Genomic DNA, 24,422 nt, shown 5'->3' on the forward strand with positions numbered 1-24,422 from the left:
GCAAGGGTTTTTTTATTTTTGTATGTGCTACTAATCCTACCTCTCCCCAGGTTTTGATGAACAGAAGACATCAGTGGAAGAGGACCAAGAAAAGAAGACAGCATAATCATCCTTGGATTTGAAGAAAAGAAGACGGAAGACAACGGTGGAATAGGACCAAGACAAGAAGATAATGCGAGTGTTAGATTTGATTTGGGCTTCTAGAGCCGAATAATATTCGTAACGTAAGGCTAGGCGATATGCGTCGTGGGGATTTTTAGTGCAAGGGTTTTATTTATTTTTGTGTGTGCCTACTAATCCTACCTCTCACTAGGCTCAAGTCATCCCCGGAGATGAAGAGCAGAAGACACTGGTCGAAGAGGACGTACAGCATGCTTCTCCGATTCTTGAAGAACATAAGTTCATGGCGCCATCACGTCACAGTAAGATTAAAATCCACTTTCATTCACATTCATGTGCATTGAGACCTCACTTTTATATTAAAAAGGTTATTGATTTTATAAAATCAATTGAGTAATGGCGAAATTTTCCTGTAAAAGAAATTAAATTTCGAGCTAACACTTTGTTTCATTCTGTTGTGACATTTTACACTTCTAGTTAAATGTTAACGTCAATGGGAAAATATTAGAAAAATATTGGAAAAATATTTTTACCACAATTCCATTACAATAAACAATGAGTGCTGTTAATAAATATTTTTACTCCATAAACTTTTCCGTTTTGCGATTTACCATAAATACCTATAAAATTCTGTTGTTAATGAGGATATATATTATTTTAAGTAAAACTGCCTCATTCATTTGATTTTTCGAGGTCTTCGTCCAGTCTTTTCGCGTTTTAACACTGACTAATATACGCATTTTTCTCTTCATAGGTGTGACTCATTCCCGAAATTTGGGAGAAACAGATTTGCTGTGGGTTGAGAAGACTTCAAAGGGCATTGTACCAGTCACGCGCACCAGGTAGGAATGAATTAAATTTATTTTCTTTTCAACTCATGCACATGAAAATTAACAAATTATACTGTTCATACCTAAAGAAAAAGTAAGCCACTTTTTAGAAACATGTAATATTGACTTAGTATAATTAATGGCATTTTGCTTACTTGCTTCTTAGCGTATTACTTTTCCATTTCGATATAAAACATTATGAGCCAGTAATAATAAGCTATTATTCTTTTTAGAATCACGTAGAATTAAAAAGTTTGCGTCATGAGACAGTCCCATTTATCATATTCTTTAATGTGGTTTTTTTCGAAAATGCATCATGAAAGAAGCTTTTTCATTGTTGTTTCTGAATAGGCTCATTGAATTTATTATAATCCTTCATTTAAGTGTTGCGATGCTATTTGTTCTTATTTCTCTTTATACTTCTCAGTTTCATTTATATTCTTACTTCCTTTGTTTTATGGAATATTTAAAAATCTTATAATATTCTGAGTAGTTTATTGGAATTGTAGTATGTTTTCGTGTGGCATTAATGTGAAAAAGGTCTACCGGAGTTCATGCATAAATTACAGTATTCAGTTCTACACTGCTACTCTAGTCTATTTTGTAATACAATCCAGTACTCCATTTCATAAAAACGTAAGATTATCACTGTGCATCTTTATAAAGAAGTCGATGGAATAAATTATGCAGTAGTTCATTTGCTATAACATATGGAACTTGCAAATTCTTTTTACTCATGAGGTACCAATTTATTCCAACTATCATCATAAATCTATATAAATCTGAATGCATTGGAAAATGAATTATTTGAAGTTCCTCGTCCATTGCTGACTAAACCTCTCTCCCTTAAGTTGTTCTTGTTTCATATTTATTTTTTTATACAGAGGGTGAAACCTCTACAACGTAGTTAGTCGTATCGTTAGTAAAAGTGATGTTTTTTATTGCATCAGGTGACTCTGCATAATGCTGTGTTTCCTGGAGAAGAGGTTCTCCGAAGGGTCTGTCAAGAGCCGAAGATTGAAGAAACTGAGGAAGCAGAAGACCTGGGCTCGTGTTGTTCTCATCAGTGGACTATTTGAGTGTGCTTTTTTATTGCTGTGTGTTTGATTGTAATTTATTTATTGTAATATGTTGCTTTTTTACAGCATTGGGGGAATACAGGCAGGAGAGTAGGAAATTAGATTCCTAGGTCGTCAATATGCGTAGCTTATCCACCAGGGAATTAGATAGAACTTATTTCGTACTTTGGCGACTTAGCTAGGGGCAGGAACTTAGATCCGTATTGATTTCGTCCTTAGGGATCGCTGCGATGATGGGTACCCACTTTAGATTATCATGGGGATGTATCGTAGGTGTGTGAATGTTGTTTGGTATGAGTGAGTGAGTGAGTTTGTATGCTTGTAGTAGTAGTAGTAGTATTAATGGTAGTGTTAGTAGTAATACTAACACTAAATGTCCCTTCCTTCACTAAATATCCCTCCCCACCCTCCCTCCCCCTCAAATCCAAACTGCTCCCTCTACGTGGGGAGGGGGATAAACAGAGGAAAGTCTATACAATTCAATCATTGCTGTGAATGAATTATAAATATTAACTCATGGTTGAATTGTGACATAAGACTTTTCTCTGGCTAAAGCAGTATGGTATCTAGCACCTAATGTAGTGTATTTTCTATGTATTTAGGAGGTGAAGAATTTTATTTAATTTTTTGCATGTGTAATTTTGTTATGTCCCTATTGTTTTGATTGTATATTATTTTAGTTTCTTTGCTTGAAATATATTTTCAAATAATATTGCTTATAAAATTATCATATACCTAGCTATTGCCGTTTCTATGTATTTCTCAAATTTTTTTGCATTATTTTTTTTATTTTCTCATTGCTATCATCGGTTGAATAAGTGTTGCTGTCTTTTTTAAAAATTAAACTAATTTTAAATGTATTTGCTGTCTTTATTTATTTATCATTTGATTTCATTTCAATGGAGGTTGAGATATATATATGTATATATGTTGACTGCTCTAAAAATCGTTCTATATTGATATGTATTACATTTGTTATAAAACTGAGGTAATATTCACATTTATACATATCAAATGCATTATTTTTCTCAAGATACGTTAATATCTACATCATTTTGTATTATTTATGTATTCTACATGAGTGTAGTGTCTCTGTGTGCTATATTATGGCAATAATTATTCGATTGCCTTTGTATGTACTATTATGTAAGTTTATGCAGAATTACCTGTAATTATTAAATATTGAAGGTCTGCGCTTTATTTATTTATTTTTTGCTATGTTTAATTATAATTTAATGAATTTTTTATTATTTTTTGATGAATGCAATAGCTGCACCTATTTTTCATGCATTCACTTTAATGGATTTGGAGGAAATATCAATATTATTGGGTAATTTTTACTATCGAAAGGTAGAATAATATTTTTGGCTGTTTTTATTTAAGTTAAAAAATACCCATCAAGAAGGAGAATTTTTTGACCTAATACTGTGGGTCCAAAAGTAAAAGCCTTATGGGGCTTTCTTGCTAGAAAATTTTGGAATAGAAAAATCTGAATATCTCGGAGAAAATGTGATATTCCAGGTTCATGGTCATCGGAAAAATAATGGCGTAGCATGGCATAACTGAGAATCCGGACAACCAAGGTATCTAACCATATTTTTATACATTTTTAAGGGAGTTCAAGAAATGGTACAGTCCACATACCTGTAGCGTCAACTTGTTGACCTCAGATAGTCATGCATGGGTGAAATGTCTGTGAGGGTTGTTCTGCACTATAAGAACAAACAGCATGACTAACCATAGGATTCTAGGTTGCCAAAGTTTTTGACGCTGTCCACAAAGCCATCTTATCACCCTGTTGACCTCTAACGGCTATACGGAGGTTAATGGTCACTCAAGTGTTTTCTCATTGCAACAGGTGACTCTGAAAGGCCTCTCAATAGCCAAATATCAGTGCTCCCTAGTCTTTCCAAATTTTTAAAATAATTTCTCTCAATTGATTCACAAACTTTCTTAAGTCATTCCAGCTTTTACACAAAGCCCAGCATGGCTTCCTACCTAGGAAATCCATCGCCAATGCCAAATTTCAGCCTTTTAGCCATATCCACAAGGCCCTTGATAGTAGAAATGATACACTAGGGATTTTCTATGATCTTAGTAAGGCCTTTGATAGTATCAATCATAAAGTATTATTCTCCAAACCTTCAAGGCCAGGGATTAAGGGCAATGCCCTACTTTGGATAAAATCTTTCCTCTCCAACCGGCAGCAGCAAGTAAAATTGTTGAAATTATCGACGACCAGATAGTGATAACATTTTAATGTTGGATTTAACAGGAACACCATACTAGAACCAAAAACGATATATCAATTGAAACATCAATGTAGTTATTTTGCTTTTCAATACTTCCTCTCAAACTAACTACACACAAGTTAAATTTATTGCATCAACTAGACCCAGTATTTAACACAAAGTCTTAAATCCTGGCCCTGCTAATGGCTTAGTGAGAATGTCAGCCAATTGTTTCAAACCCTCAACAAGTTCAATGTTCCATCACTGCACTTTTCCCGTACAAAATGGTACATATTTAACATCAATGTGTTTCGATCTCTTATGAAACTCTGGGTTATTTGCAAGTTTTACTGCACTCATATTATCAACTAGTAACTTTGGTGAGTCTTTTGAACATGTCACTTCAGAAAATAATCTTTTCAACCATACCAGTTCTTTAGCTGCTTCACTTGCCGCCACATACTCAGCCTCAGTGGTGGATAATACAACACTTCTTTGCTTTTGACTAAACCAAGAAATGGCACCCCCTGAGTACATAAAAACCACCCCAGTTCGTGAATGTCTAGTCTTTAAATCACCAGCATAGTCAGCATCACTGAATCCATGTAACACTTGCTCTGGGGAATCAACTTTATACAACAGTCCATAGTCAGCTGTGCCACGCAAATACCTGAATAATCTTTTAACATTTTTCCAGTCTTTGTTTGAGGGGCTCTCTAGGGATTGTGAGACTATACTCATGGCGTAGGCTATATCAGGGTGCGTAGCCACCATCAGGAACATAAGGCTGCCTACAGCCTCACGATACGGTATACTGGCATCCCAGGGTTGATCATTAGTGCCATCGGCACCACCAGAGGCACCAGGTTCGGCAGGTGTTGAGACAGCATTTGCATCAGCAAACTGGAACCACTCCAGAACCTTATTTGTGTATGAACCTTGGTTCACAAAAATTGAGCCATTGCATAGCTGCTGAATTCCCATCCCAAGGAAAGAACTAAGGGGGCCAATAGTGATTTTAACACTGGAAGGACGGCAGGGGTCATTTGACCCATTTATGTATTTTTCTCTTATTAAGATATTTTTTTAAATTTTTAAACTTTTTTACTTTATTCATTTTGGACTATATTTTGATAAGTTAGAGAAAATTCAACTATAATATTTTGTTTTAAATTTTTATGACATGTTATACCTAGAAGGACAGCTGGGGGTCATTTGACCCACAACTTGTTTTCGCGCTATTTTCTGCTTTTTTTCTTGGCCATGCCAGTTCCGTCCATTGGGCTCTTTTGTGATATGCATAACTTATGATCAGCAAGAGGCTAGTGTGGTAGATGATTTGCTTCATTTTGAACCAGCAAGTACCCGCTTCAATGCCAGTTTCGTCCCAAGGACTCCTTCCTGTATTCCAAAACCTAGGCATAGTGACTTGTTGTGCTCAATCTTACGATATTTTACGGGCAGCAAAGGGAAATAAAACGTTCTCAATCCTTGATTTGCATGAAATTCATGCAATTATGATGTTTTAATTTTGTATTCCTTTTACTGTTCAATGATTATTGTATTACCCACTCCAGAAAATCATCACGTATCCCATGACTGCTTTCCATCGACCAAGATTCAGAGCTCATAGAGACATTATTTTTCATCATCGCCTCATCAGGTTTACGAATAACTGTTTCATTTATCTGGCCTGATGGCACTGTCACTCGGCCTTGCCCCTTTGCTGTGTGTCCAGCCTTAGTGCCGCCTGACCCCGTCAGAGTTTGGGACATTCTGACCAATTCATCATCATCTGCGTGTGATGGAAGCGACAAAGTCCAAGATAGTGAATCCGATGGCGACTTTGGCGTAACAGCAAATACACAGCTCTATCCAATGAAATGCAGCTGCCCTTTTATGAGGTATGTTCCAAATAAACCAAACAAATTTGGAATCAAGTACTGGGTTTTGACAGATGTGAAATGAAAATACAGCCTAAATGAATTTCCAGTTTGTGGCAAAGATGAAGATTGGCCATGAAATCAAGTGTTGGGGAAATAAATAGTTACTAAGTGACCATAGCATACAAGAATTCAGGAATAAATGTTACTTGTAACAATTATTTTCCATCCATCCAGCTAGCTTAAAATTATAAAAAATAGAAAACTTCTCTTGCAGGGACGATCTGAAAAAAAAGGCGTGACGCACGAATATCCATGACCCCTAAAATATTCATCTAATCATTTCAACGCGAGTGTTCAAAAATACCTTAGGCCATACTCTTACGTAGAGTCATGCACACTAGAATAATAATGCACTTTTACTCAGGAACATAGTCTCAGATGGCACTATTTCCAAACGAATAAAAGAATGCAAGACACCATCCAATTTCATAATAAAAACAAAGCGGGAGTAGATATGATGTATCAATTTATTTACATATCTCCAAATCCAACAGCCATATCTCCACCGGCACAAAAAAGAAAAGGTGCCAAAATATCACCGAATTGCACCAATTTCATTTCCATTTTCCAAATCCCTTTTCATGTGAAAATGGCTGGTGTTCTAACATCCCCTACCACACTCCTTTTAGGCGGCTTGCGGGGTAGTATGTAGATTTAGATGCAGATGAATAAATTGTCCAATATTCGCATTCAGTGCAAAAAATATTTTGTGGAAACAGTGCTAAAAAATAATGTATGAGACTTGCAACAAAGTAATAATTTTTAAAAATTTTAATGCAAATTTTCAAACCCAGTGTGCCTATTGTTTAAATATAAAACAAAAATTTTGTATTGAGTGCATGTATTTTAATGATTAAATTTGAAATTGACTGCTAAATATGGTTTAATTCATGACTTTAAAAAATAATATTTATTATTAACTTTTGACAATGAAAATAATAGTTCATAATGTTAAATAGTGTTTTTAATGAACTGATTCAACAATTCATACGATTAAACGGAATTTTGGATAAAAATGAGGCGTTTTATTCCAAAATTCATTTTAGGGGTCAAATGACCCCTAGCCGTCCTTCTAGGTAGTGCGGAACTCCCGTCCTCCTAGTGTTAAACTCCATGTTTAGATGCTCTAAAAACTCACTCATTTCCCAATCATCTGTTCCAGCAATCAGCCCATCATCCACATATATTACAATTAACAGTTTTTTTGTCCATCCTATTCCTCACAAATAGGCAATGGTCAGCAGAGCTCCTCTTCATCCCCTGTTTTTCTAAAAATGCAACCAGTCTTTATTCCAGCAGCGAGGCGCCTGTTTCAGTCCATATATGCTTCGATTTAAGTGACAAACTTGGTTTGTTCCATCCTCATACCCCTGTGGTTGCTGCATGTACACATCTTCTGTAAGTTTTCCATAAATAAAAGCTGTTTTCACATCAAATTGTTGAAGCTTCAGTCTTTCCTCAGCAGCCACACTAAGAACCGATCGTTCAGTCTTGAATCTTGCCACTGGACTAAAAGTTTCTTCGTAGTCAATACCTAGGCATTACCTAGGGCTACCAAATGTGCTTTGTAGCACTGGACTGCCCCATTAGCTGGATGGTTTTCACATGAAAAGCCCACCGATTGTTGATGACCTTTTTTTCATTTGGTAAATCAACTAGAGTCCACACTTCATTCTCTTTCAGGGAGTTCATCTCATCTTCCACGGCACTCTTCCGCAAGTCTCCATCTTCTGAATTTATCGCTTCACTAAAAGATGATGGAGATGTTGACTCTGCTGCCATGACATAGTCCTTCAGATATGCAGGCTGCTTTACTTGCCTTTTGGGATGCAGCTGGGGCATCTCTTCATCTTCAGATGGTGATTTATTTACCCTCAACTAAGAAAGATAAAAAACTTGCACCCTTGCCTGAAAAATATTGTTTCCTCTTTTTACCTTGTTCAGGGCACTTGTTTGCAAGATAACCATGCTAATGGCATTTAAAACATTTCCTAGTCTCTTCTTTACCTTTCTTCGATTCCGCTTTCACAGCAATAGCAGATGAGTAAATTTCCTTTTCCGGTAGCCTCATCTCAATTAATCGAAGTCTCTCAATCAGAAGATTGATAGAACGATCAGGAATGGGTATAGGTACTCTACCACAAACTTTTAAATTCAAAGTATTCCCTGGGCAAAGTCTACATAATTCTTCTCATCAAGAGCAATTCAGGGAGCACAGCATCGGTCAGTCACTTCAGCTCATCATTTAGGTCCGTGAAGTCCTTCTGCAGACGAGCAACGTACGCTGCCATGTCTTCCGATTCCTTTTTCTCCGATGAGAAAAATTTCACTATCAACAAATCCACTCTGTGGCCCGAACTTTGCTCATATACTGACAGCAGCTTCTTCCAAATTTCTTCAGCAGTAGCACATGTCGCAGTCAATTCAACATCAGCATCACCCATGCTACTCACGAGTATAATTTGTGCCAGAGAGTCGGCTTTTTCATACTCTCGCACAGCAAGTCTATGTGCAGTAATTTCATCTTCAGATGCAGTCGCTGCAAGCATACCGGGATGTCTTCCTCCGTGAACTACATCGGCCACTTCGTGATGCTTCAAGAATAATTGTATTTGCCGTTTCCATCTACTCCAATTTTCCGCACCCTTCAGCTTTTCAATATTGGCTCGGAAATCCATTTTCTAGTCCGTTTGGAACTTAGAACCAAAGAACAAATCGCCAAAACTAAAGTTGTGATTAGAGTTCACAAAAATAACGTTCACTCACTAAAACTGACCGCACATAACCGGTGATCAAGCAGACTGGCCCATAACCTGTTGAAATTATCGACGACCAGATAGTGATAACGTTTTAATGTTGGATTTAACAGGAAACACAAAAGAAATACAATGCGATGTTCTTCTAAGGAAACAGAATTGACTAGTGAGCAGGCTTAGCTCATGGTGAAAATTGCACACCATACCCACAGAGCACAAAATATCTTATAGATGTCTAGAAAATATCTAGAATGTCTTCAGCTAATGTCTAGAAAATATATAGTAATATCTTCTAGATATTTTTTAGATATCTGAATGTCCGCTTTTGCGATATCTACAAGATATCTTTGAAAAGATATATTCTAGACATTCATATTCAAATTGGATCCATTGAGAAAATTCAGGGCAAATGATTTGCTAATGATCCCAGCCAACATAGGAGGATTTATGGAGGGGCAAGGGGGCACGTGCCCCCCCAGATGGTTTAAAATTAGGCAAGAATTTCAACACAGTTTATCATTATGATCGTTTTATTTTGTGTATTACAGAGCCTCAATCAGTGGAATAGCGAGTGGGTGGGTCTGGAGGGTCCGATTCCCCCCAATTTCCCCCCCCCCCCCCAAATTTCAAATTTATTTTCTTTAATAAGGCAAGAAATGTGTTTTTATATTTCGGGTAGAGGGGGGGTTCGGACCCACTGGACCCCCCGAAATATAAAAATTGATGATTTTTTCAATTTTTCATTTTATGAGGCAAAGTGAATGTGTTTTTATATTTCGGATTTCGGGGGGGAGGGGGTTTAAGGACCCCCCCAATGAAATATAAAAATTGATGATTTTTCATTTTTTTTCTTTTATGAAGCAAAGTAAATGTGTTTTTATATTTCGAGGGGGGTAGGGGAGATCCGAACTCCCTGGTCCCCACTGTGCAACACAAGAATATTCTAGGCACGATAAAGTAGGATATATTATTTAAAGTATCCAAGACATTGAAGATATTTTCTAGACATCTAGCAGATATTTAAAATATCCTATACATTGAAGATATTTTCTAGACATCTAGAAGATATTTAAGATATCCAAGACATTGAAGATATTTTCTAGATATTTAGAAGATATTTTGTACTATGTGGGTACTACACCAAAAACGATATATTTGATTGACACATCAATGTACATAGTTAGTTTGCTTTTCAATAAAAATATTGCTACCAATCGGACACTGTCTCTAACATAAATCTATCTAAACCACTTCCAGTATGCCAAGGTGTCTCCCAAGGCTCAATACTTGGACCCCTGCTCTTTATATTTTTTTATAAATGACCTCACACATTCAATTTCAGTTGGTAAGGTACTTTTCTATGCCAATGATACCTCCTGTCTTTGGCAGTAAAAAAATTCAGCTGAACTTGGGGATATTTCCCAAACCTCAATCTCAGATAAGAGAAATTGGTGCTGAACAAATGGACTCACCATAAACTCCCATAAATCTCTTCACCTGCAGTTCCACCACTAAAGGTACCCACCCACATCCAGCTTCTTACTTCATTTAACCCATTTATGCCGAAGGTTTGAAAAATGCGAATTTTACCCTGATTTTTACGTATTGTAGATAAAAATATGTATGAAAACAATATCCGAAAGAAAAAACATTGTATCTCTTGCCAATTATTAATTATGAGGTGTTCCAAAAATGGAACACTAGGCAAATCCACTACCATGAGGTACTCAATGGTAACTAGCAAAACATTAGTTTCAGACATTTATTAACTCACTATTAAGAGTAATATCCAGGTGAACACTTAAAATGCAATGATAAATTGCATTTTTTACATTGAAAAGTGTTATTTTTGTGACTTTGGGCGCAGCGAGTTTGCTTTCTTTGCTTTACAATCGTATGATTCATGCCGTCATGATGTGAGTCAAATTTACGATTCATAGATTGTCTCTCTTTCTCACCAGGCTCAGGAGTGTTACCACATATCTATATTGAGTCAGGCCTCACGGCGATGAAATTCGAGAAGATCCATTGCCTTCACATCGTTTATTTTATAAAATAAGGCTTCCCTTTGATATATTGCTTCCATTGGCTCCTCCCCTTGAAAGGAATTGTTTGCTCATCAATGGAATGTCGCTCTTCTGGGGGTTTTTTGCGGCACGTTGGTACATATTCTTTTCACTCATTAAAACAGCTACATGATTATTGTTATCAATTTCCCTCACAAGCTTTTCAAGAGCTACATTGAAAATGATCAGTGATATGCCATCATTTTGTCTGAGGGCAGTTTTTACTGGGAAGCATTTACATATTTCCTATTCAGAGTTTTCTCTATTGGTAATATGTACATATTCCTATCATTTGAAAAAGCCTTTAGGATATCCATACTCCCTTAACAGCTGAAGTAGGATTTCCCTATGAATTGAGTCATGACATTTTTGGAAGTTAACAAACAGTACATGCAATTCTTTGTTAAATTCATATTATTTCCCTCAATTGTCTTAGAAAAAGTTCTTCATACCAAGGAGTAAACCTTGATATGGTACATAGTTTTCATATAAGCACAGGTGATGCTTTTTATTTCAATGGATGGCAATACTGAATGTTGCATTGTCCTGGTGAAGAGGAGTGTCAAACTCTATCTCAAGATCTGAAGATTAAAGAGATGAAGAAGCAGACGGTCTGGAGTTTTCATCAGTGGACTGTGAACTATTTCATTGTGCTTTTTTATTGTTGTGTGCTTTATTGTAATTTATTTATCATAATGTGCTGTGTTTTTTCAGCATAGAAGGAGATTTAGGCTGGAGAGTGGGAAATAAGATTCTTTGGTCGTCGACTTGCGTAGCTTATATTACGGGAAATTTGATAGTTCCCACTTAGTACTAGCGTTGTCGACAAGCGAACCTTAGCTAAGGGCATTATTTTTCTCTCCGAATTTTTATTAGACCTCAGAGGGCCGCTTCGCTGGAGATGTAACTATCCAGCAAAGCGGTCTTCTTCTACTATCTTGGCATGGGATGGATTGTAGTTGTGTGAATGACGCTTGATCTGAGTGAGTGAGTGAGGGAGTGTGTGATAGTGCTCTCAGTAGTAGTAGTGAGGTTACTAATACATAGTCATTTGAATTGTTTTGTTATCCATTCCAAGTGCATTTATATCTTACTGTTTTTATGCTTGATTTTTATACTTCATTGTGGATTATTTCTTGGTGTAAATTGTCAAACTTTGGTAGCTTTCTCCGTTAAAACTACACGGGATTAAATTAACACGCCATGACTTCGTGAGGACAAAAGAAGAACCACTTCACTTTATTCATAGGTGGCAGTACCATGCATAAAACAAAATACTCACTGAATGCCACTTTAACTGAATATTTGAATTACTAACATGAATGTTGCTGAGAGTTATCCTGTAGTAATTTTAATTTTACAACCGTTATATCTTCTACAGCATTTTATTATTTACTTAAGTAAAGAATAGCTAAAAGATAACAAACTATAACACAATAAATAAAAACTAACAGAAAACAAAATTTTTGAACACAAGAAGGGGCACTATGGATTAGACAACAGTGAATTATTTAGATGGCATTTTATGGATGATTTGCAAGTAGTGACAGAGGAAAAGAGGTCCAGGGAAGGGATTGTTGAAGCCATGGAGTTAAATAAGGATAGGGATTCGGTAGAGCAGAGAGCGTTGAGAGATGGAAAGATGGAATTGCGGAATGTGAAGCAGAGAGTTATTTCGTAAGGGGAAAGGAGATACATGAAAACAGAAAAGAGGGAGAATTTCATTTGTCCAGAGAGAACCGCTAAAGATTCTACGCAAAAAACATGAGATCAGATAAGACATGGCGGCTAGTTATGTTAAATCAGATTATTAAGTGCTTTGCTTTTACCATTTCTTTCTCCTGCTGATTTTCTTCCAATTGGACCATCCTGGGTTTCTCCAGTAGTGTAGTAATGGGGCAGGTTTGGATAGGGGAGATATTCTGGGTTACAACCCCCCCATCCTGAGCCTTTGAAAGATGTGCCAAAAATGAGTAAGATGACCTCAATAACAAAAAATATTGTCCTAAAAATCACGTTTTTAACATCAAAAATCCTAAAATTTCCTTTAAAAATATTTTCCCCCCAACGCCCTTTGCCCTGGGGTGTTTTCCATAAATTCCAGAAGGGCCCCAAAATCTCCAGTAAACCCCTGCATTTTAAAATCCTGACTATGCTACTGGGTTTCTCTCAAAAAAACTAATGTGGAAGTGTATTCCTTCACCTATATTCTGTGCATTCTTGTTTTACCGAAAAATATCTACTCTATGGATACTTGACCAGTTTTACATTGGTGGAAAATATGTTATTACATATTTTGTTACATTATTACATAGTTAAGTGAAGAATTTACACTATGTATAGATACAGGGGTGCTGACACTGCTGACTTATAAAAAATATTGGGGGGCCCATATTGGGAGTCTTGACCAGGGAAATTCTATAAATAGAGAGTTTTAAAGTTTTTAAAGCAATTTAAAAGAGTTATATGATCAATGTTAGAACCATGAAAACTCGACTCTCGAATACTGGACACTCCGGGTAAAATTGACAAGCCCGACACATTTTTTCCTCACCACCGTAACGAATTTTTGGGGGGGTTCGGCCCACCTCAGGCCCAATGGAGTCGGCGCCACTGTATAGATACCAGAATATATTATGATGCCGGAAATGGCGTGTGTTATTGATACTAATTAAGTCTGAGCATCGGTATGCAAGAAAGAGGAAAATAGCTTTTTTTCTTTACCTCACTTTAATTTTCCTCTAACAAGCCAAGGAGTATTGGAAAACCTTTAACTAAATGTTGTGTTCCCACCTCTGTAAAAATACCATCAGGGCCGGATTTACCATAAGGCAAAATAGGCATGTGCCTATAGGGGCATCGCAGTCAAAGGGGTGCCTTCAAGGGCGGCAGTTCATTCAGTTGCAGCAGTACGTAATATTTTTATTTTTGAAGTTACTCTTCTATTTTGTTGTATGAATTAAGGCCAGACATTATTTTTGGAAAGGGTATTCATTAAGTGTTTTAGTTGCATAAAAGTTAATCTGTTTCATGTAATTTTACTCCAAACTGTTTTTCTTTAATTGTATGGTCTATGTTTTCCTTGTGCAGGGGCGGATCCAGGATTTTTTTCTGGGGGGGGCACAAGCAAGGCCGTATACAGGATTTTGTTCTGGGTGGGGCACGAGGATACCTCGTAATACAAAACGAACGTAATGATAATGGGACCATATTAAAAATCATGCATATTTTTGAGGGTCTGGGGGGGGCACGTGCCCCCGTGCCCCCCCCCTGGATCCGCCTATGTCCTTGTGTAAAAATTCATGCATAAACTTATGCTGCCCAGTGGTAAAGTGAGGGGGAGGGGGTTTGGGGGATAAACCCCCACCCCCAGAGCTCAGAAATTTTTAAAAGTTAAATCCATTTTACTTAATTGCATCAATATTAGTTATAGAATTTTGTAAGGATTAATACAATATCCCTCAAAAAGCAGTAAAATTCACTATTTATTCTAATTTTTTCTGGGAAGGGCTAATCCTGGTGGGTATGCCATACCCCCAGACACATCAGTATTAGTTGCTCCTAAAACCCCTCCTAGCCTTATTTCCTAGCTGCGCCCCTGATTCTAATAATAAATGATGGAAATACATTTTACATCATTTTGGCACTAAAAATTTGACTTTAATCTGATGCAGTGATAATATGTCAAAAATAGACAATGGTTTAAAAAGCATTTCATTTATCTGAGGATTGGGGGGGGGGGTTTATCTCCTATCCCCCCCAAAATAGAATCAAATAAAATTGCAAACTTAAAGATGCTTTACATGATATATTATTTACAATTTATTTTGGTTTGTCAGAGACAGAGCTAACTCATCCACAGTTTGGATCATAAAAATTTCCACTCTACGGCCACTACCATGGAGGAGAGACCTGAGTTCATTAACTTTATATGTATTTGGTTGATGACAATCAAAAGTTATAAAAATCAACTCGTTAGGTTTACAGAAAGCATACTTGAAGCCAGTCTCGAAGACTATGAGTCATCCTCTTCAATATACCTTCTAAACTATGACAGTTTTGTGCCTGTATTAAAATAATTTCACTATTTTTGCAACACATACATTGAGAAAATAAATCTGAGCAAAATTTTGCTGAGATGAATAATTTGGAGTGTTAGCCAGCTACTTTTACTTTAGTCAGAATTATTTAGTTCATGTAGTTAATTTGAAGACGCCTCATCAATATTATTTTGTGTTTCAATTCAGTTGACTCCTCCATTTTCTTCTTTGAAATTGTGAGTCCCCTGTAATTGGCCTTGTGCTGTTTTTGGACTGCATTAAATATATAAATAAATAAATAAATTGTAATACATATTACGTAATTCTTATTTTATTTATGTAACTGAATAAATACATATATCCCTTTATATTCCCACTCTAGGAATAAAGAAGTTTTATTTATGATTCAAGTGAGTCCCTTTCATACGTCTGTAACTTGGAATAATTCTTTATCTAGCATAGCAGCTTCATAAGAAGACTATTTTGAATGAAATTTAAGCAATCTCGGTAAGCTCAAACCTTGTCACATGTCTTATTCTGCGTTCTGTGGTCATTGCAATGCAATTGACTGAGTTTTTCTATAGAAATCTCATAACCACTTTTTTGCATAAGAAATTGCGCAAATGGTCCCATAAGCCCCAAAACGAATGGGTTTCCTCTTTATCTGTGGCATCAAAACATTATTTTTTTCATACGAACAGCCTCAAAATGTTTTTCACCGAGTTACGCATAATAGGACCTTGTCCTCACGTTTCTTTTGTGGCATTTAGCTCAAAGGCTGTTCCTCAGTTTTCAAACGTTTAACGTTTCCACCAAAGAGGGGGGGATTCACCATATTAATGCATCTTCATTTTTCAACTCTTATAATCAATTTGCAACATAAATATGAGAGGAAACTTGTAATTATTTTTTTTCAGATAATGATTATTAATGCTAATTTTATTGGAACCCTATTTTGCTCATGTATGTATTTTATAGATATCCTTCTGGTCATTATTTTTGCCGTCGTCGCTGCTTCCTGAAAAGGTATCTCCCACTTACTGCATAAGGATTCTTTAATGACTGTGTGCTGTCGCTGAGGACGTAATTTTTTTCTGATTGTCATTGCAAAGTCTAGATGTCTCCCTCTGTTTTTATTCACATGGATGTCACAAAGGGCGAAAGGTTCTGAGGAGTCAGGAATATCGAATGGTATGGGATTGTCTTGCATGGGCAACTATTCATGAGGAGATGTTTCTTTGATATCAACTACCTCGATGACTTTCAATGGAAGGGCATTTGTTGCAGAAAATTCGTACTAAGGAATAAGAACTATCTTCATAGACTGAAAGCAGGAGTAACATTTTGGGATAAATTTATTTGCAACTGAACAATAAAGAGTAATGGTACCTTTTCACACGATTTATTCAATACCAAAAATAGGAATTAGCACCAAAATTTTTTTTTTATAGGTATTGAATAAATGGTGTGAAAAGGTGCCATAACTTTTTATTGTTCAGAATGGATTTTCACCAGGTAAAGCCAGAAACAATCGCGTTTATTTGCAACTGGCAGACCACCCGGAGTTGCTCTGTAAAGATAGTATCCAGATAAGTGGGAAACTTGAAATTCATATCACATTGTAGGATTTTTAGGCACGTTGAATGATGAACAATGGAAAAAACGATTTCTGTATAACAGCTAATTCCTTGCTCCACAACACTGATTGCTATGTGTGTCCTAAGGTGTGTAGATCAAAAAGGTGGTGTACACCCCAGTAAAAAGGTTTGCATCAAGAGGGTTAATAGGTAAGTGCAGTATCCTTTAAGTTATGCTACCCCTTTGAGAGAGTGAAGATGTGTGCCTACCCAGCAGGATGTCCTACCTCAGTGGTTGTAAGGAATGGTAATGAGAAAACGACGCAACTGAAAGTAGCTCTGCGGGGTTTTGGAGGATAAGACGCACCTACGAACTAACTTCGGTTAAAATTCGTGCAGCCGCGTGGAAATGCATCGCGGACAGACAAACAGACATACTAAGTTGAAACAAAGATACAGACAAATAAACCCATGACGGTGACACAGCGTTGCGTGGAGATGGAATGAAGGCCGAAAATCCTAGCAAAAATTTCACCTATAACGGGAATCGAACCACGGGCCTTCTGCTTTCCGGACAGATACTCAGATCTACGAGTATCTCCAGTGTTTTCGGCGGGGTATTCATGCGACCAATTCCTCCCAGATGTAGCCCAATATGTTGGCCAAGAGATGGCTCTGGGCGCAAGTCCCGCCACAAAGGAAGAATTCAACGCTCACACGAAGAAGAAATAGATTTATTAAATAAAGATTGTCACACTCACACAAACAGCACGATACATTGTTTCCATTGCGGAAAAGACTCGGAGTTCGACAGTTTGCGAAATATGACAGCGTTAGAGTAAAACCTCGATTTTCCTAAATTCTCTAGAGATGCGATGCGATAATAAAGTAGAATGAGCGTGAGAGGAGTTAATATTCGTCCATGGTGCGTACGGTACGGTTGCAATATGGCGGTTTCCTATTATTTTTTTATTGCCTAAATCCTAAAATTTTAAATTGCCTAAAGATTATTACGGCTGGAGTACGCATTTAACGCTTATAGATTTTTAAATGACGATATCTATTTTAGGCGATTAAGTGAAAAGTGAAAATTTTAAAGCGCTCGAAAACGCGACGGCTAAGTATGAATGCTGGGAAAAACTCCGCGTGACGTCGTACTGGTTCCCGCTGCCGCAAGTGAGGTGACCTTGGGGCGAGGCTTTGAGCGCTGATACGACGCAGGATGCTAGCAGGTAGCAGAATACCCTACTAGCAGGTAGCGATTGGCTTAAATAAGGATTATTTCTGCCCTATCAAGCGAAGAAAACTTTCCGGCCTTAGGCAGTTTAAATAGGTGATTATTGAGACATGTTTCCCTGAGGTCTGTGCCTCATGCATGCATTGGTAATCTCAGACGATGTAAAACTCCTACCTACTCGTATAGCATCTAGGTCCCTATGACGTCACGTGGATTGGCATCGCATGGGCGCCAATCTGGCCTTTTTCAAATGCAGTTAAAATTGATCATTGCCATTCGTCTAAACCGGTATTTCTAAAAGCAAATAATTTGTATGTTATGAATACACTAATGGTGGGTAACGAATCGCAATCAATGCCTTTCGTTGTCTTTAATGAAGGAAACTTCCCTATTGCGAAATCTGAGAGGAGCCTGCTATTAAAGAAAATAATGATGGCGAAAGTAATCCACCGAGAGTAAATCGATGCTCAATTTCAATGAATCCGTTCTCGTGCGCTGCTATCACCAAGTCAAGTATCGAATTTAAGTATACCGGGACTAGCCACGGTGATAACTTTTACGGGAGTCACCCGCAATGCACAATTGTCCGAAAAATCCACAGAGAAAAAATCATTCTCCTTGCTTTTGATTGTTTTTTTTGGGACGACTCAGAGCGTGTATCTGAGGACGAAGGAAGCGGGAGTGATAGGAAAGGAGGATCCGAGGTCGAAATGGGGAATTTGAAAGAGATTGAGGCGAGAGCTTTAAGTATTCAAGAGTGTGAACACCCTTTCGGAATGCATGTGGAGTTTTTCCCCTAGAATATTTTCTCAGTGATATATTCGATTAAATGAAAAAGTTCAACATATGTGTTACAATCACCATCCGTCTCATACATTTTTCAAATTTTATATACTTAATTCCCAGTAAACACAAATGAGTTGCAACAACGTTGCAGTCAGGTTGCACGAGGTTGCAGAGGTTGCAGGGCTGTTGAGGTCTCTTTGCAACGTCCTGGCAATGTTGCAGACAGGTTGCTTTGCAACATCCTTACAACAATTTTCCCTCATTCATTAAAATATGAAAATATTGAGTTAAATGAATAGGTAATAGTTCTTGTGCTAAAACGAGGCAAAAGCTTTAAAGTTTTCAATTTTTGCTGCCGATTTGGAATAACATTACTGACGGTGTTTTCGGCATGTTATACCACCTATTTACCAATAACCTTGGTCGCAGATATTAATTTTTTGGCCATTCCAAAATGAACACTAAAAAAATCCAGTTCATTGCCACCAGAACGTGTGCCTGTATTATTGGTATGTTGTGCTTATAAAATTATTTCAAAATGGGAACTGCTCTATAAAACTACTTGTGTCTAAAATCCTTACTAAAATTTAATTTCAGATGCTTTCCGTTGCAAGCCCACATTAAAGGAATATGGCTATAAGCACATAAAGGAGAAGGCAATTGACTGGTTCAGGCATGCTGAGTCAAGGCATCAGAGGGTGGAGGAAAGGAAAAAAAATTGCAAATAAGGAATAATAAAAAAATTTCATTTGAAACGACACAATTGAAAGTATTATTTATTAAAGGTTGCATCACGTTACGCTTCTGGTTGCGAAGATTTGTGAAAACGTAGTAAGTATTAAATTTTGGCAGTAAATTAGACGTTTTCACACCGTTGCATGAAAGTTGTTTGCCCAGTTGGTTGACGTAGCTGCAACGTTGTGGCAACCTATATGGTTGACAGAAGGTTGCGGGCAGGTTGCAATCATGTTATGTGTCATGTTGCAAAGATGTTGTGAAGACGTTGTGAAAACGTAGTACGGAGGACGTTTGGCAGTAAATAAGACGTTGTCACAACGTTGCATGGAACTCCCAGTTGGTTGCCGTGAGACGTAGCTGCAACGTTGTGGCAACCATTATGGTTTACAGGGTTCAGAACCCTTTATATTCATGTGGTAAAATTATACTCTAAATGTATGAGACTTCTTATCAATGCTCGTGTTTAATGATTTTTTTCATTTCTCCCTCGAGTTGCCATCCTTGATGGACAGCAAGGGCCTAAACTTAGGACATACAACGCGAATAGCGTAGTGGTCTCCGCAATGGCCTGGATAGCAAAAGGTCTGTAGTTCGATTCCTTTTCCAGACGTGGTTTTTCTTATGGCAGTTCTTGTATATTACTGTTGTTGCTAATGATAACGAATTTGGGAAATTAATTTTCTTTCATTTACATCCTTTTCATTTGTGAATTTATTTATCTAATACATTCTGGTCTTTTATTAAAATATTTTGATATTTCTCGACCCATAAGTAACGAATTTGGGAGTAGAACTTTGAAAGGTTATCTCATCTATTTTATTTTTCAACTATTAACGTACCTAAAATGAATGCTCTGTTGAGTGTGATATTTTAACTGATTATCGGACACGGCTACATAAGCATGCTGAATAGGTCCCCGAAAGACATTTCTAAGGTTCTTGAATCAATAGTAGGCCTCGGTGAGCTATTGAACCAAATATTGAGCTCATTTGCACAATAGGGTGGTTTCCTATTATTTTTTTATTGCCTAAACTCCTGGAGTACGTATTTCACGCTTTTAGATTTTTACATGACGATATCTATTTTTCGCGATCATATGAAAAGTGAAAATTTTCAAGCGCGCGAAAAAGCGACGCGTAAGTATGAATGCCGGGAAATCTCTCCGTGTGACGTATTTCTGGTTCCCGCTGCCGCCCTGTGAGGTGACCTTGAGGCGAGTTGAGCGCTGATACGACGCAGGCTGCTAGCGGGTAGCTGAGTACCCTGCTGGCTGGTAGCGCTTGGCTTAAATAAGGATTATTAATACCTTATCAAATGAAGAAAACTTTCCGACCTTAGCCAGTTTTAATAAGTGATTGTTAAGACATGTTTCCCTGAGCTCTGCGTCCCATGCATGCATTGGTAACCTCAGACGATGTATAACTCCTATCTTCTCGTATAGAAACTAGGTCCCTGTGACGTCACGTGGAGTGGCATCGCATGGGCCCCAATCTGGCCTTTTTCAAATGAGGTTAAAATTGACATAACATTCGTCTAAACTGGGATTTCTAAAACGAAATAATTTGTATGTTATGAATACAGTAATGGTAGGTAAGGAATCGCAATCAATGCCTTTCGTTTTCTTTGATGAAGGAAACTACCCTATTCCGAAATTATGCACGAAAACGTAATTTAAGAACATCTTAAAATATTTCCTTCGTTCTTAAAAAATGAGATATTAAAAATTTAATGATAGGGAATCACTTTGCGTGTTGTGAATTAGAAATATTTTATAGATATTCTTTTGGTTGCATTTATAATATAAGAAAACGAAATAAACTTCTCATGAAAATAAATCATTAAGTTAGAGGTAAGGCACAACAACTAAAATATGGTGATATTATGCGCTTAATTTTTGAGCCTGCGGGACAAAATTTCAGCTTAAGTTAAGCAGTGAAACAGTTTAAAAATAAAAAAAACTGAACTCCCATTGTGTTATGCACAATATTTGTAGACGCCGCGCATGCTTGCTAGGCGTATTGCACAAATCATTTTTACAAACTGAGTTGATCTCTTGTTCTGTTGCTCTGTTGTCGCTACAAGTAGAAAATCATGGCGACAAGTTAGAGGACGGCCCAGTCTAAATAATTGAAGCTTGATTTCTCTTGACACTTTGAGCGTATTCTAATCGGATTTCAAAAATGTCCGCAGCGAAGACATTAATTGACACTTACAAATTGCACCAATGATAGCACTAGGCTAGCAAATAGACTCTTGGCTGGGGCACAAGCTAGGCTAGGATGCAGGTCTCGAGTAAGGAAAGGGTACAGCACTCAAACCATTGTTGTTTCTAGACGTTCCGTTTCACGAATCGGCGTCATCCTAGCAACGGTCTTAAGGAGTCCACAACTCATTGCTGTTTCGGCATCGTTGTGCTAGAGGTTAATAATGCGCTAAAAGGCAATTAAGTGCCAGAAATTAATAATAGTCATCGTTAGTACATGTTTTTAGGACAGAGAAGTCTATGTATTAGAGAATAGGTTTGTATTAGAAGTATTGTATTAGAGAATAGGTGTGCAGGTAAAACAAATTCTATAAGACGATAACTTTTAGTGAACGACAACTATAAGTAATTTACTCTATTTTTCTTGAATAATAGCAGAACTATGTAGTGATGGTAGGAAAAATTTAGTCTTCTATGCAAGAAAATATGCAGATCGGATACAGCTACCTTTTACCTCAATACACCTATGCTAATATCTACTGGAATAAAATTCTTACTCTTACTAAAAGCTTCTTCTTGCTTGAAAGGAAATGTGATATTTATTTTTGAAAAGATGATACTTTGGTAGTGGCAATTCTTCCAGTTTTAGTTTGAAGGGGCTTATCATTGAGTATCTTTGCGGTTGTAAGTATTTAAATCGTGATATTTTATGTATTTTTCCCATAACTGGGACATCTTAACCAACAACAACCTTATCATGGAGCATGATGGCTTGATGAAGAAAACCTTCGAAGGACTAGTGGATGGGAAGAGTGGCAAGGAAAACTAGAACGGGTGATATTTAAATCGCTCCAGAACTTCGAGAGAAATCGTCAATATTTGACCCTCCTGGTAGATTCCTTTGGTAACATTAAAAAGGCTGCAATGTTTAAGGCAAGTTGTATTTAAGAGGATATATCGAATTTGATTAAGGCAGAATCACACGACCATTTTTTCGTCATTTTCGAGTGATATTTCCGTCGATCACTAGAGCGATCACTCGCGAATGATCGTCGGCGGCAATTGTTTTCGCGATCACACTAATGATGACAATTCTCATCACTTTTTTCATCATTCGTCTGGTCGCTTTTTTCGTCGCTAAAACTATGAACATACGTATGTATGTTCATGGCTAAAACCGTCACTAAAACCCCGTATCAGCCAATCGGAACGCATGCCCGTATGGAGCGATAGCAGCGCAACGTTTGACAATCGTGGGAACGACATAGATAAACACAAACACGCTATATATTTATTTTCATGATGCGGGTCCCATGACAACGAGCTGTGATTTCGGAAGTGATGCGAAAGGCGACGGCGGGAGGGACCGTGTGATTCAGAAAAATGATCACTAAAGCGATCACTTTTCCCGTCGCGAAAAGCGATCGCTTTGGTAATCACTTTTCGCGACGAAAGAAAATGATCGTAAGATTCAGACTTAATGCATGAAATGAGGTAGATCAGTGCAATGTAAAATTTCCTAGTTTAGTGCTTTCATGTATTATTCATATGAAAATTCAAATTTGTTCGTTCAACATGTGGATTTCTGGAAAAAAAGAATAAAAAAGAAAACCGCCCTCACAACCCTATTCTATAGAGCCACAGTCATATCAGATGAGGCCCACTTGAACCAAGAAATAGCACACCTTAAGTCCGCCTTTAGAAAGAATGGACACAGCCGACGTGACATCCAAACGGCGCTAAGAAAAACACCATTTCGAATGGTAATGAAATGGAAGAAATAGAAAAAAAGATAGCCAGAGCCAATCTCCCGTACATCTCCATCATTAGCAAGAAGATAGGCCGGACACTCCGAAGACAAAATATGGAAACCATTCTCACACCTGCCACCAAGGTTAAAGCCTGCGTCGGTTCAACGAAAGATTACTTGGGCCTCAAAACCCCGGGAGTATACGGCGTCCCGTTTGAGTGCGGTCACGTCTACATCGGGGAAACTGGCCGCACTATCGAAAAACGGATGACGGAGCATGAAAGATGCAATCGCCTGATGGTTTCATTGAAGGCGGCGACGGTAGCAGAGCATTGCTTGGACCTCGGTCGTAGGATGGACTTAAAAAATGCGAAGGTTTTGTGCCGCACTAATAACTATTGGGATAGAATTGTAAAGGAGGCAATTGTAATTAGTCTGGAGGAGAAGAGTATAAATAGAGATAAAGGTTTCCAACTAATCAGTGTCTGGAATGTCATAATTAATCGCTACATCCAAATGGGTTGACCGAGTTAGTAATGAGGAAGTCCCAAGAAGAGTAGGGGAGAAGAGAAGCCTCAGGAAAACAGATACAGTGTCCGGCGTGATACGGTGGAAATCTTTGATATTCAGCTTATTAAAACAACTTGTCTGTTTCCATACTTTTATTTGCACCGACCATGGTTTCGGCAACTTGTGCCATTATGAAGTATCAGGTAAAAAATTGTATAAACCTGTATAAAGTTTGTATACATTCTTATACATTGTCATGACAATTGTATGAGAATGTATACAAATTTTATACAGGTTTACACAATTGTTTTCATAGGGGTTAATAAGAAGACGGAACAACCTTATAGGCCACATCTTGAGACATGATGTCTTACTGAAGACCTGAAGACAATCGCGGAGGGTCATGTAGATGGCAAGAACGGAAAAGGAAGACCTCGAATGAAATACATGGAACAGGTTAATAAGTATGCGAAAGAGGAGAAATACGTAGGAGTGAAAAGATTAGCTGATTGAAGAATTGAATGGAGAGCTGCGTCAAACCAATCTTAGAATT

At 37.5% G+C, this 24,422-nt stretch overlaps 1 pseudogene; it reads right to left on the minus strand.

Moving 5' to 3' along the window:
* Positions 1-7,757: 7,757 nt before the first annotated feature.
* On the minus strand, positions 7,758-8,755 carry LOC124168406 (annotated as a pseudogene).
* Positions 8,756-24,422: the final 15,667 nt, after the last annotated feature.

This window comes from Ischnura elegans, chromosome 11, assembly GCF_921293095.1.
Source record: "Ischnura elegans chromosome 11, ioIscEleg1.1, whole genome shotgun sequence".
Classification (NCBI taxonomy): domain Eukaryota; kingdom Metazoa; phylum Arthropoda; class Insecta; order Odonata; family Coenagrionidae; genus Ischnura; species Ischnura elegans.